The sequence below is a fragment of the Acinonyx jubatus genome, chromosome B3, assembly GCF_027475565.1.
Source record: "Acinonyx jubatus isolate Ajub_Pintada_27869175 chromosome B3, VMU_Ajub_asm_v1.0, whole genome shotgun sequence".
Classification (NCBI taxonomy): domain Eukaryota; kingdom Metazoa; phylum Chordata; class Mammalia; order Carnivora; family Felidae; genus Acinonyx; species Acinonyx jubatus.
In genome coordinates this window covers 129,470,695-129,479,698 of record NC_069386.1, presented here as the reverse complement: position 1 = coordinate 129,479,698, position 9,004 = coordinate 129,470,695, and the positions used below count along the sequence as shown (strand labels likewise).

Below are 9,004 nucleotides of genomic sequence, written 5' to 3'. Positions count from 1 at the left end.
TCTTTTCCTCCAATTAAGAGAACAAGTCTCTGAATGGAATTTAATCATTCTGTGGTTACTAGGTAACCTGTTGCCATAGCTTAAGAAGAGCATTTTATCTCTTCTCCACTGCCAATCAGTTGCCACAATACATTGGGACAATGCTTGGCCGAAAGGCTTGATAATCTCCGCCTAACGTATTCCCTGTTTACAAGTGGCTTCACCGTTAAAAACAAAGCAAAGCAAAGGACATAACCAAGTTGTCAGTCTATCCTGGTCATATTTGTTTCACTTAAAAAGCAGGGTTCGGAGTTTTAACAATTAATGGATTTTGGAAAGTTGCAGTGAAGCTCTTAGAAGTGCATCTGTGATTCACAAACTACCACACACGAATCAATTAAAACAACAACTAGGTTTTGTTAAGCCACCGATGAAAACCATACTTTATTTGTGCCCTATCTAGTTTTCCTTAGGGATTCAACCTCCTCTCCCGTCATACTTTGTCTTTTAGGGTATCTGCCTGCAATATACTCCCCAAACACTTTAAATTATTAGGCTGAATGACCCAAAATTGCCCTTTTATAAATCAAAAGTGGTCAAATAGAGACAATGCTTTCTTTTCTTTTTAGTTTTATGGCTCTATTAACACAAATATGACAGGCACATAAACTGTCTATTCATTTTCTTCGCTGCGCAGCCTGGCTTCAGGATTGGTGCCTCTGACGGCCAGTGGCGCTGCTCTTTCTGCAGCGGCTTTGCGGTTCTTGGAGGAGACGTTGGGAGCAATCTCTGCCCAGTAAGATTTGTTGCACACACGGCACTTCAAGCTCCTTGACCTTGTGGACTAGGAACTTCCGGAAGCCACTGGGCAGCATGTGCTTTGTTTTCCTGTTGCTCCCGTAACCGGTGTTGGGCATCGAGATCTGGCCCTTGAATCTTCCGCCCACCCTATCGTCAGTGCCTCTGGGTCTCCGCCAGTTGTGCTTAATTTTGACATATTGGTTTGACTGGTGCCAGATGAACTTCTTAGCTGTCTTTTGGTTTTTTTTTTTCTTTTTGAGAGAGGGAGAGAGTGAAAGAGAGAAAGAGAGAATGCAAGTGGAGAAAGGGCAGAGAAAGAGAGAGAGAGAGAGAGAGAGAGAATCCCAAGCAGGCTCCATACTGTTAGTGCAGAGCCCAATGTGGGGCTCGAACCCACGAACCACGAGATCATGACCTGAGCCAAACTCTGGCACTTAACTGACTGAACCACCCAGGTGCCCCTCTTGGTTCTCCCTCTTTCCGTCTTTTTTTTTTTTTTAAGTTATTTATTTATTTTGAGAGAGGCAGAGACAGCGTGAGTGGGGGAGGGGCAGAGAGAGAGGGAGAGAGAGAATCCCAAACAGGCCAGCACTGTGAGAGGGGAGCCTGACAAGGGGACTCAAACTTACAAAACTGTGAGATCATGACCTGAGCCAAAATCAAGATTTGGACGCTTAACCAACAGAGCCACCCAGGGGCCCCTTGGTTCTCTTTTTAATGATCTTGGATGTCACCAGAGGTCTGAGGGCAGCCATTCAGGAGGCATTTCCCACAGTGAGGACACAGTCTAGAAATTTTGGTTGTGCTCCGGGCACAGAAAGACTTCCTCTGTGTCATTTATAACATGTGGAGTGGATGTTTATATATGATAAACAGACAAATAAGAGACTGAGTGATTCTCTGAGCCTTCTTAATTTCCTTTTTATTTTATTTAATTAAAAAAATTTTTTTAACGTTTTATTTATTTTTGAGACAGAGAGAGACAGAGCATGAACAGGGGAGGGTGAGAGGGAGAGGGAGACACAGAATCTGAAATAGGCTCCAGCCTCTGAGCTGTCAGCACAGAGCCCGACGCGGGGCTCGAACTCACGGACTGCGAGATCGTGACCTGAGCCGAAGTCGGACGCTTAACCTACTGAGCCACCCAGGCGCCCCCTTAATTTCCTTTTTAAATGAGCCTCACAGGGAACAAATATTTCTTTTTGCACCTCAGAAAATTTGGGGGCTAGAAGGATGCCAGTGATTCCTAAACCAAAATATCCATCTTGTAGAAAAAACTACTGGAGCATAGAGAAGATAAATAATTAGCCTATACAACTCAGCTTTCTGACTCTTGATTTAATGCTCATTCCACTAAATCAAGAAATAGGCAGCTAGACAATTATTTCAGTGACATTTCATTATGCCCGTTTGCACTTTTATGCACGTGCTACCTAAAATAATGGAAAAATCTTTTTCATGTGCAATCATGGACATATAAAATGGGAAGGGTAAATGAGACTTTGCTTCAGTCCTTTCTCTTAGGCAAACCTGTATCTAAGCTAAGATAAGTGTATGTATATTTTAAAGTCATATCTTTTTCTAAAAGGCTAACATATATTATTCTTCCAAAATGAAATAGAGCTCAGTTGAGCCCAGTTTTTCTCCTACCTCGAAGATGATTACTTTGCCATAATCCAGAAAGACTGTCATTGACATTGAGTTTAGGAACATTTTATTTATTTTGTTTTGTTTTGTTTTATTTTATTTTATTTTATTTATTTTATGTTTATTTATTTATTTTGAAAGAGCACGCAAGCAGGGGAGGGACAGAGAGAGAGAATCCCAAGCAGGCTCCTGCACTGTCAGCACAGAGTCCCACACGGAGCTCGATCTCACAAACCATGAGATCATGGCCCGAGTTGAAATCAAGAGTTGGATGCTTAACCAGCTCAGCCCCCTGGTGCCCCAGGAAACTATATTAGAGAATTATTTCTGAGAAGGGGCAGCTTCTCTTTTTCAAGGGTGAAGAAAAGAACAACACTAATAACTTCCTGTAAACTAAAAACTGTCACCTGTTATTTCAGTCCTTAATTTATTAATGAGTTATTCCAACTCATTAATGAGCACCTACTATGAGCAAGATCCACGACTCTTCAGCTCACATTTTCCTTTCAGATTCTACAACACACAACCATATTCTCTCTAGTTCATTTACAGTGATCCTGGAAGCTGGGCATTTATAGAGATATTGTAAAGTGGCAGGTAACATAGAATAAGTATTGGAATCCACTTGCTTGTGAATCCTGGCTTTGCTGTTTCCTAGCTGTGTGACCTTGACCAAAGACTCTATTTCTTCATGTGTAAGACAGCAGAGCATAACAATAGTGTCTACTTTATGTGATTGTTGTGAGTATGATCAGAGGTAATATGAATAAATAGCTTGCCAAAGTGCCTGCCTGGCTGCCATAGTTTGGGTTTCCCAGAAGCTGACCCTGGGACAAGGATTCAAGTACAAGTCATTTGTTTAGGAGGTCATCCCAGTAAACACCAATAAGGGAGACATAAGTGAGACAGAGAAGGGAAGGAAGCTGTAAAGGGTTCTATCTAGGCATAACTGGAGCTCAGTCCCTCCAGAGAACTCTGGGAAACAGAACACCACAGAGTTATCCTACCCAAGGGTGGGGAGCTGGGCTATGTATCCACCACCCTGCTGTCAGACCATGTTTAAGGGCTGCTGGAGGCGGGGTGGGGGGTAATTCCTGAAGGGCAGGTAAAGTGGGCTTCTGTGTTCAGAGAAAGCTCTAGGCAATAAGGTGCAGGCACTCACTGTTGCAGTTGGGATTGGCGAGCAAGGAAGTGGCATTGACAGGGTCCACTTTCCTGGTGACAGTAGCCATTCAACATACATTTACTCCTTGTATTTTTAAACATCATTACCATTAAGTAAGCTTTTGGGTTCTTTTCAAATTGCATACGACTGGCACAGAGAAGGCGTTTGTTGTGAACACCTGTTATTTTTGTCTGCCCAGCATCCTTTCTCTTTTCTTCCTTCAGGAAATACATCCCTTGTCCTTTGGGTGATAGTCTCCATTTTTCCTCCTTCTCAGTCCCCTCTTCTCCTGCCCCTCCTTTATCACAGGAAAGGGGAGTGTGACTCTGGCCTGGCCAGAATGTGTCCAGCCAGCTGGCTATGGGATTGATTCAAAGATGGGCACAGAAATCTAGTCAGCATCCAGTCCTATCAGCATCCTCTCTGGGACCTAGCTTCTACAGCTATTAGCACTGACTCTTTCTGCTGGGTTTGCTGAGCTGGGAGATAGAGGCCTATGCTGCTGACTGCTCTCTTACTCTCTGTGGAAAGCACAGGTACAACAGATAAGGGGAAACAGAGAGAGAGAGGAGGAGGGGGGAGAGAGAGAAGAGGGAGGAAGACAGAAGGAAACATCCTGAAGACATTATTTGAGCTCCCCCAATACAGCTCTGGTGGAAGCATTTGAACCTGACTTCCCAGTTCTAGGAGCCAATAAATTCTTCACTCTCACATGCAAGGGAAGAATCCTAATGGACACATTTGTAGCATTTCATGCTCTACAATTCTAGGACATCTTTTAACACCTCCTCTTCCAATGTAAATTCCTAGGTAGTTATAAAAGCTGCTAGCAAGATGGTGGAGGCAGGTATGAATTGGCGGTATCTCTCTATTCTGGAATAGCCTCCTCTTCTTTGAGGTTCTGGCGTTTCATACTTTATTTCTCAGTCACAGCATTGAATAACTTTGGATTACCCCATGAGAAAGTTATTCCCTTTGCCATTCTTTCACTCCTAATTACATCAAGGGGAAAGTCTCAGTGTGATCCTACTATGGCTTTAACACCTGTCATTTTAGCTAATCTTCCATTTTTAACAAAGGCTGAAGTTCAGTTTCAGGCCATAGTATTTGAGGCATCCTTCTTTGTCTTTGTGGTGCTTGCTTATGGCACTTACTACTATTCTTCCAATTATAACTGAGGTATAGTTATTTTTTTAAAAATGTTTAATGTAAAAAGTGAGTAAACTCAAAGGAAAACTACAAAGGAAACAATAGTGTTTACTGGTGTAACAATGTGGCAAAAGACATGTAGGTGACATGTAAAAGACTGGAATTTGGAAATCACCTGCTTAGTATAATGGTATCCGTGCTTCCTCAGAGTAAAAAAAAAAGAGATTAGGTAGACAAGGTGCCACTCACATTTTCACATTTTCCACCCTGCACTGTCTCCTTAATTCATTCCCTTCTGCCTGGATCACAGGGGCAAGTGAGAAGATGTACAGGCTAACATAGACATGTATGTAACCAGGGAGTGGAATCAGAATTCCCCTTTCTGTAGGCACCTGTGAATCCACCAATGAATGATCCTCTTGGCATCTTTCTCCCTTGGTTTCCAAGAAAGGATGCAACTTTCTTCCTGATGACAGAGAAGAGAGGCAGGAAATGGCTTCTTATAAGAAGAGGTGATGATTCCACCAAAAGGTGATGACTTCTTTCTTTTTTTTTTTTTCCAATCATCTTCATATTTTCTTTTGGGTGGATGTAGTTCACTGAATAATGGCCATCCAAAGAGATCAGGTCCTAATCCCTGGATTCTATAAATGTTATTTTATAAGGAAAAGGGGTATCTGCAGAGGTGGTTAAATGAAGGATCTTGAGATGAGATGGTGATCATGGATGATGTGAGTGGGTCCTAAATACAATCACAAGTGTCCTTGTAAGAGGGAAGTGGAGGAAGGTCACACAGATGGAAGAGAAGACAATGTGAAGATAGGATAGAGGCAGAGATCAGAGCATGTGGTCCACAAGGCAAGAGATCGTCAGCACCACCAGAAGCCAGAAGAAGCAAGGAATGGATTGTCCCCTAGAACCTCCAGAGGGAGTGAGACCCTGCTGCCATCTTGATTTTGGCCCAGTGATACTGATTTCAGACTCAGGCCTCCAGAGCTGTCAGAGAATAAACTTTTGTTGTTTTAGACTACCCAGAATTTGTTACAGCAGTCCTGGGAAACTAATACAGCGGAATGAGATGTTGTCTCTCAATGACTGTCTCCAAGACAAGCATTTCTCAGAAATAACAATGCAAGTACCCATCTCTTTTTGTTCTGATTTTTGATCTTGATTACAATTCAGGGAGCCCAGGGGAAAAAATCCATCCCACTGAACACTAACACCATCCTGTTCCAAAAAGGAACATCACCAGGGCGTCTGGGTGGCTCAGTTGGTTAAGTGTCCGCCTCTTGATTTAGGCTTAGTTGACAATCTCTCATTTGTGAGATCGAGCCCTGCATTGGGCTCTGTGCTGGGCATGGAGCCTGATTCATATTCTCTCTTTCTCTCCCCTGCTCCTCCCCAGTTCACAAGCATTGCACGTGCTCTCTCTCTCTAAAAAAGCAAATAAATAAAAATAAATAAGGAACATCACCATTAACTCCTAGCATGGTCATTAAAAAAAAAATCTTGCTTTCCAGACAATTGAGAATGCTGTTTTTCATTAACATATAACAAACAAAAGATTCTCTCACAAGTTATACTGGAGGCTACTACTTGCTCCCAATACCTATTTTCCCTTAAATAATAATTGCACTCCCAGGTTTTGGTTGGGCCATATGGAATCAAAATGTTTCTCATCTTCCCTCACAAGAAGGATTCCCATGTAACAAAATTCTTGTTAATGTGTACAATAGAATGCTATGCTCCATTGACTTTTCCAAGTGGCAGTAAAGTTACTTTTAGGAGGATCCATTTACATAGCTTCGTTTGGAGACTATAAAAATCCTAACTATGATTGGTTAGGATTATGTATAACAGTGAATAATAGAAAACACAAAAGTTTAGTATTCTCTTTTGTGAATATCTGACTCCAGGATTAGTGTCTACGGGGTCTATTCCAGGATTGGTACAAATCCCCACAGTGTCAGACACTCGTGCTCCATCTCGCCTGTCACCATACTGAGCATTGCCTCATTCCCAGGACCACGTCATGGTCTGAGATGGCTGTTCCAGGTCCTGCCATTACATCCACATTCTAGTGATGAAAGGAGGAAAGGGAAAAAGAAGGGCACTCTCCCTCCTTTATGGGCACATCCCTAATGTTGCATACATTTAACAAGAGCATGGAAGCATTGTAGAATTAAGACTTTATGAGATCAGAACCTTTGGGCTGTGTGGTCTTGGCTAGTTGTGTGGCCTTGAACAAAGCACATCTCTGAGCCTAGATTTCCTAACATTGTATGTATGTATGTATGTATGTATGTATGTATGTATGTTTATTTTTGAGAAAGAGAGACAGAGCACAAGTGGGGGAGAGGCAGAGAGAGAGAGAGAGGGAGACACAGAATCTGAAGCCAGGCTCCAGGCTCAGAGCTGTCAGCCCAGAGCCCACGTGAGGCTTGAACTCATGGACTATGAGATCATGACCTGAGTCAAAGTTGAATGCTTAACTGACTGAGCCACCCAGGCAGCTCTCAGCTTCCTAACATGTAAAATAAGAGAGTCAAAATGCAACAAATGTTGTTTCTAGTACTTTTTCTATGAAAAACTGGGTATTTTAAAGATAGGTTTTTCCTAGTGTTCTAACAAAGGCTAAACCTCTAAACTTTGGAGTTATTGTAGGACTTCTGCTATCAAGCTGCTTATGGAAATGGCAGACCTAGTGTCAGTGATTTCACCGATATTTTGTTCTTAGAAAATTATTCATGGTCTTAAATCACATTCAGACTCTCGGATTGTTGACATTACCATCTATAAAAATCGAAGAGTTTCAGGGTGAGGAAGTAAATTACTCTGCTTGGTGCTTCCCTGATGGATTGGACTGAGACATGTTATATCAAACCTATAAGAAATTGATTTCTTTTTTACCCATTTCCATTAAACATGTTTTTACACATTCCGTATACCATAGTTCAATGTCTTCCAATGGTTACAGTCTAAACTAGAAATCACAAAAGCCTTCGGGGGGTGGGCAGGTGACATAGATGTATGAGGACAATAGGTGCTTAGTCACTGGTACTGCTACCAGATATAACCACTGCTCAGGTACTTTGCCTTTTCCATGACAGACATAAGCCTTTTCATTCCCAGGCTGTACATCACACGTAAGCACTAAGTGATAACCCATGATCTTTAGGGATTAGTGACCCAATCTGGTGGCTTATTAAGAATCTCCTAGGAAGCTTTGAAAAATATGATTCTTTGCACGCCCCCCAACCTCCAACCTCACCCCAGATTCTGATGAAATTTATTTTCGGTTAAACTTGGGCATTGGTATTGTTTTCCACATCGCCTCTGGTGCTTCTCAGGTGCAGCAGGGTTGAAAAGCACTGGCGATATACTGTTAGAAGCTTATACTACAAGTAAAGTGGGATAATACATTTGCAGGTAGACTCTCATTAAAATGAGATGCATCCAGGGGTACCTGGGTGGCTCAGATGGTTAAGCATCCAATTTCGGCTCAGGTCACCATCTTGCTGCTCGTGGGTTTGAGCCCCGCATCAGGCTCTGTGCTGGCAGCTTGGAGCCTGGAGACTGCTTCGGATTCTGTGTCTCACTCTCTCTCTCTCTCTTTCTCTCAAATAAATAAACACTAAAAAAATTTAAAAGACCCAATTATTTGCTTGCTTGCTTTCTTTCTTTCTTTCTTTCTTTCTGTTTATTTATTTATTTCGAGAGACAGAGAAAAAGAGGGAGAGAGAGAGAGCACAGGAGAGGGGCAGAGAGAGAGGGAGAAAGAGAGAAAATCCCAAGCAGCCTCTGTGCTGTCAGTACAGAGCCCCACTCGGGGCTCAATCTCCATGACCCAAGCCAAAATCAAGAGTTGGATGCCTAACCAAGTGAGCCACCCAGGCACTCCTATGCTTCTTTTCTGATCTCAACAAGCTGATCCTGAAATTTATATGGAGAAGGGAAGGAGCTGGAATAGTTAAAACGGTTTTGTAAAATGAAAAAGTTGGGAGGTCTCATGTTACCTTATTTCATGACTTACTATAAGGCCACAGTAGTTAAGACAAAATGGTGTTGGTGAAAGTTTAGAACACAGATAAATGCAACAGGAGAGATTCCAGAAATAGACTCATCCAAATACAATCACTGCCTTTTTTTGTAAAGTTACAAAGGCAATTCAATGTAGAAAGAATTGCCCCTTCAACAAATGGTGCTGGAACAACTGAATGTCCATCTGTAAAAAAAAACTGAACTAGATATTTATCTCATACC

The 9,004-nt window shown here is 42.1% G+C and overlaps 1 pseudogene; it reads right to left on the bottom strand.

The window, feature by feature from the left end:
- Positions 1–652: 652 nt before the first annotated feature.
- On the bottom strand, positions 653–1,535 carry LOC106989914 (60S ribosomal protein L32-like; annotated as a pseudogene).
- Between the last annotated feature and the right edge of the window lie 7,469 nt (positions 1,536–9,004).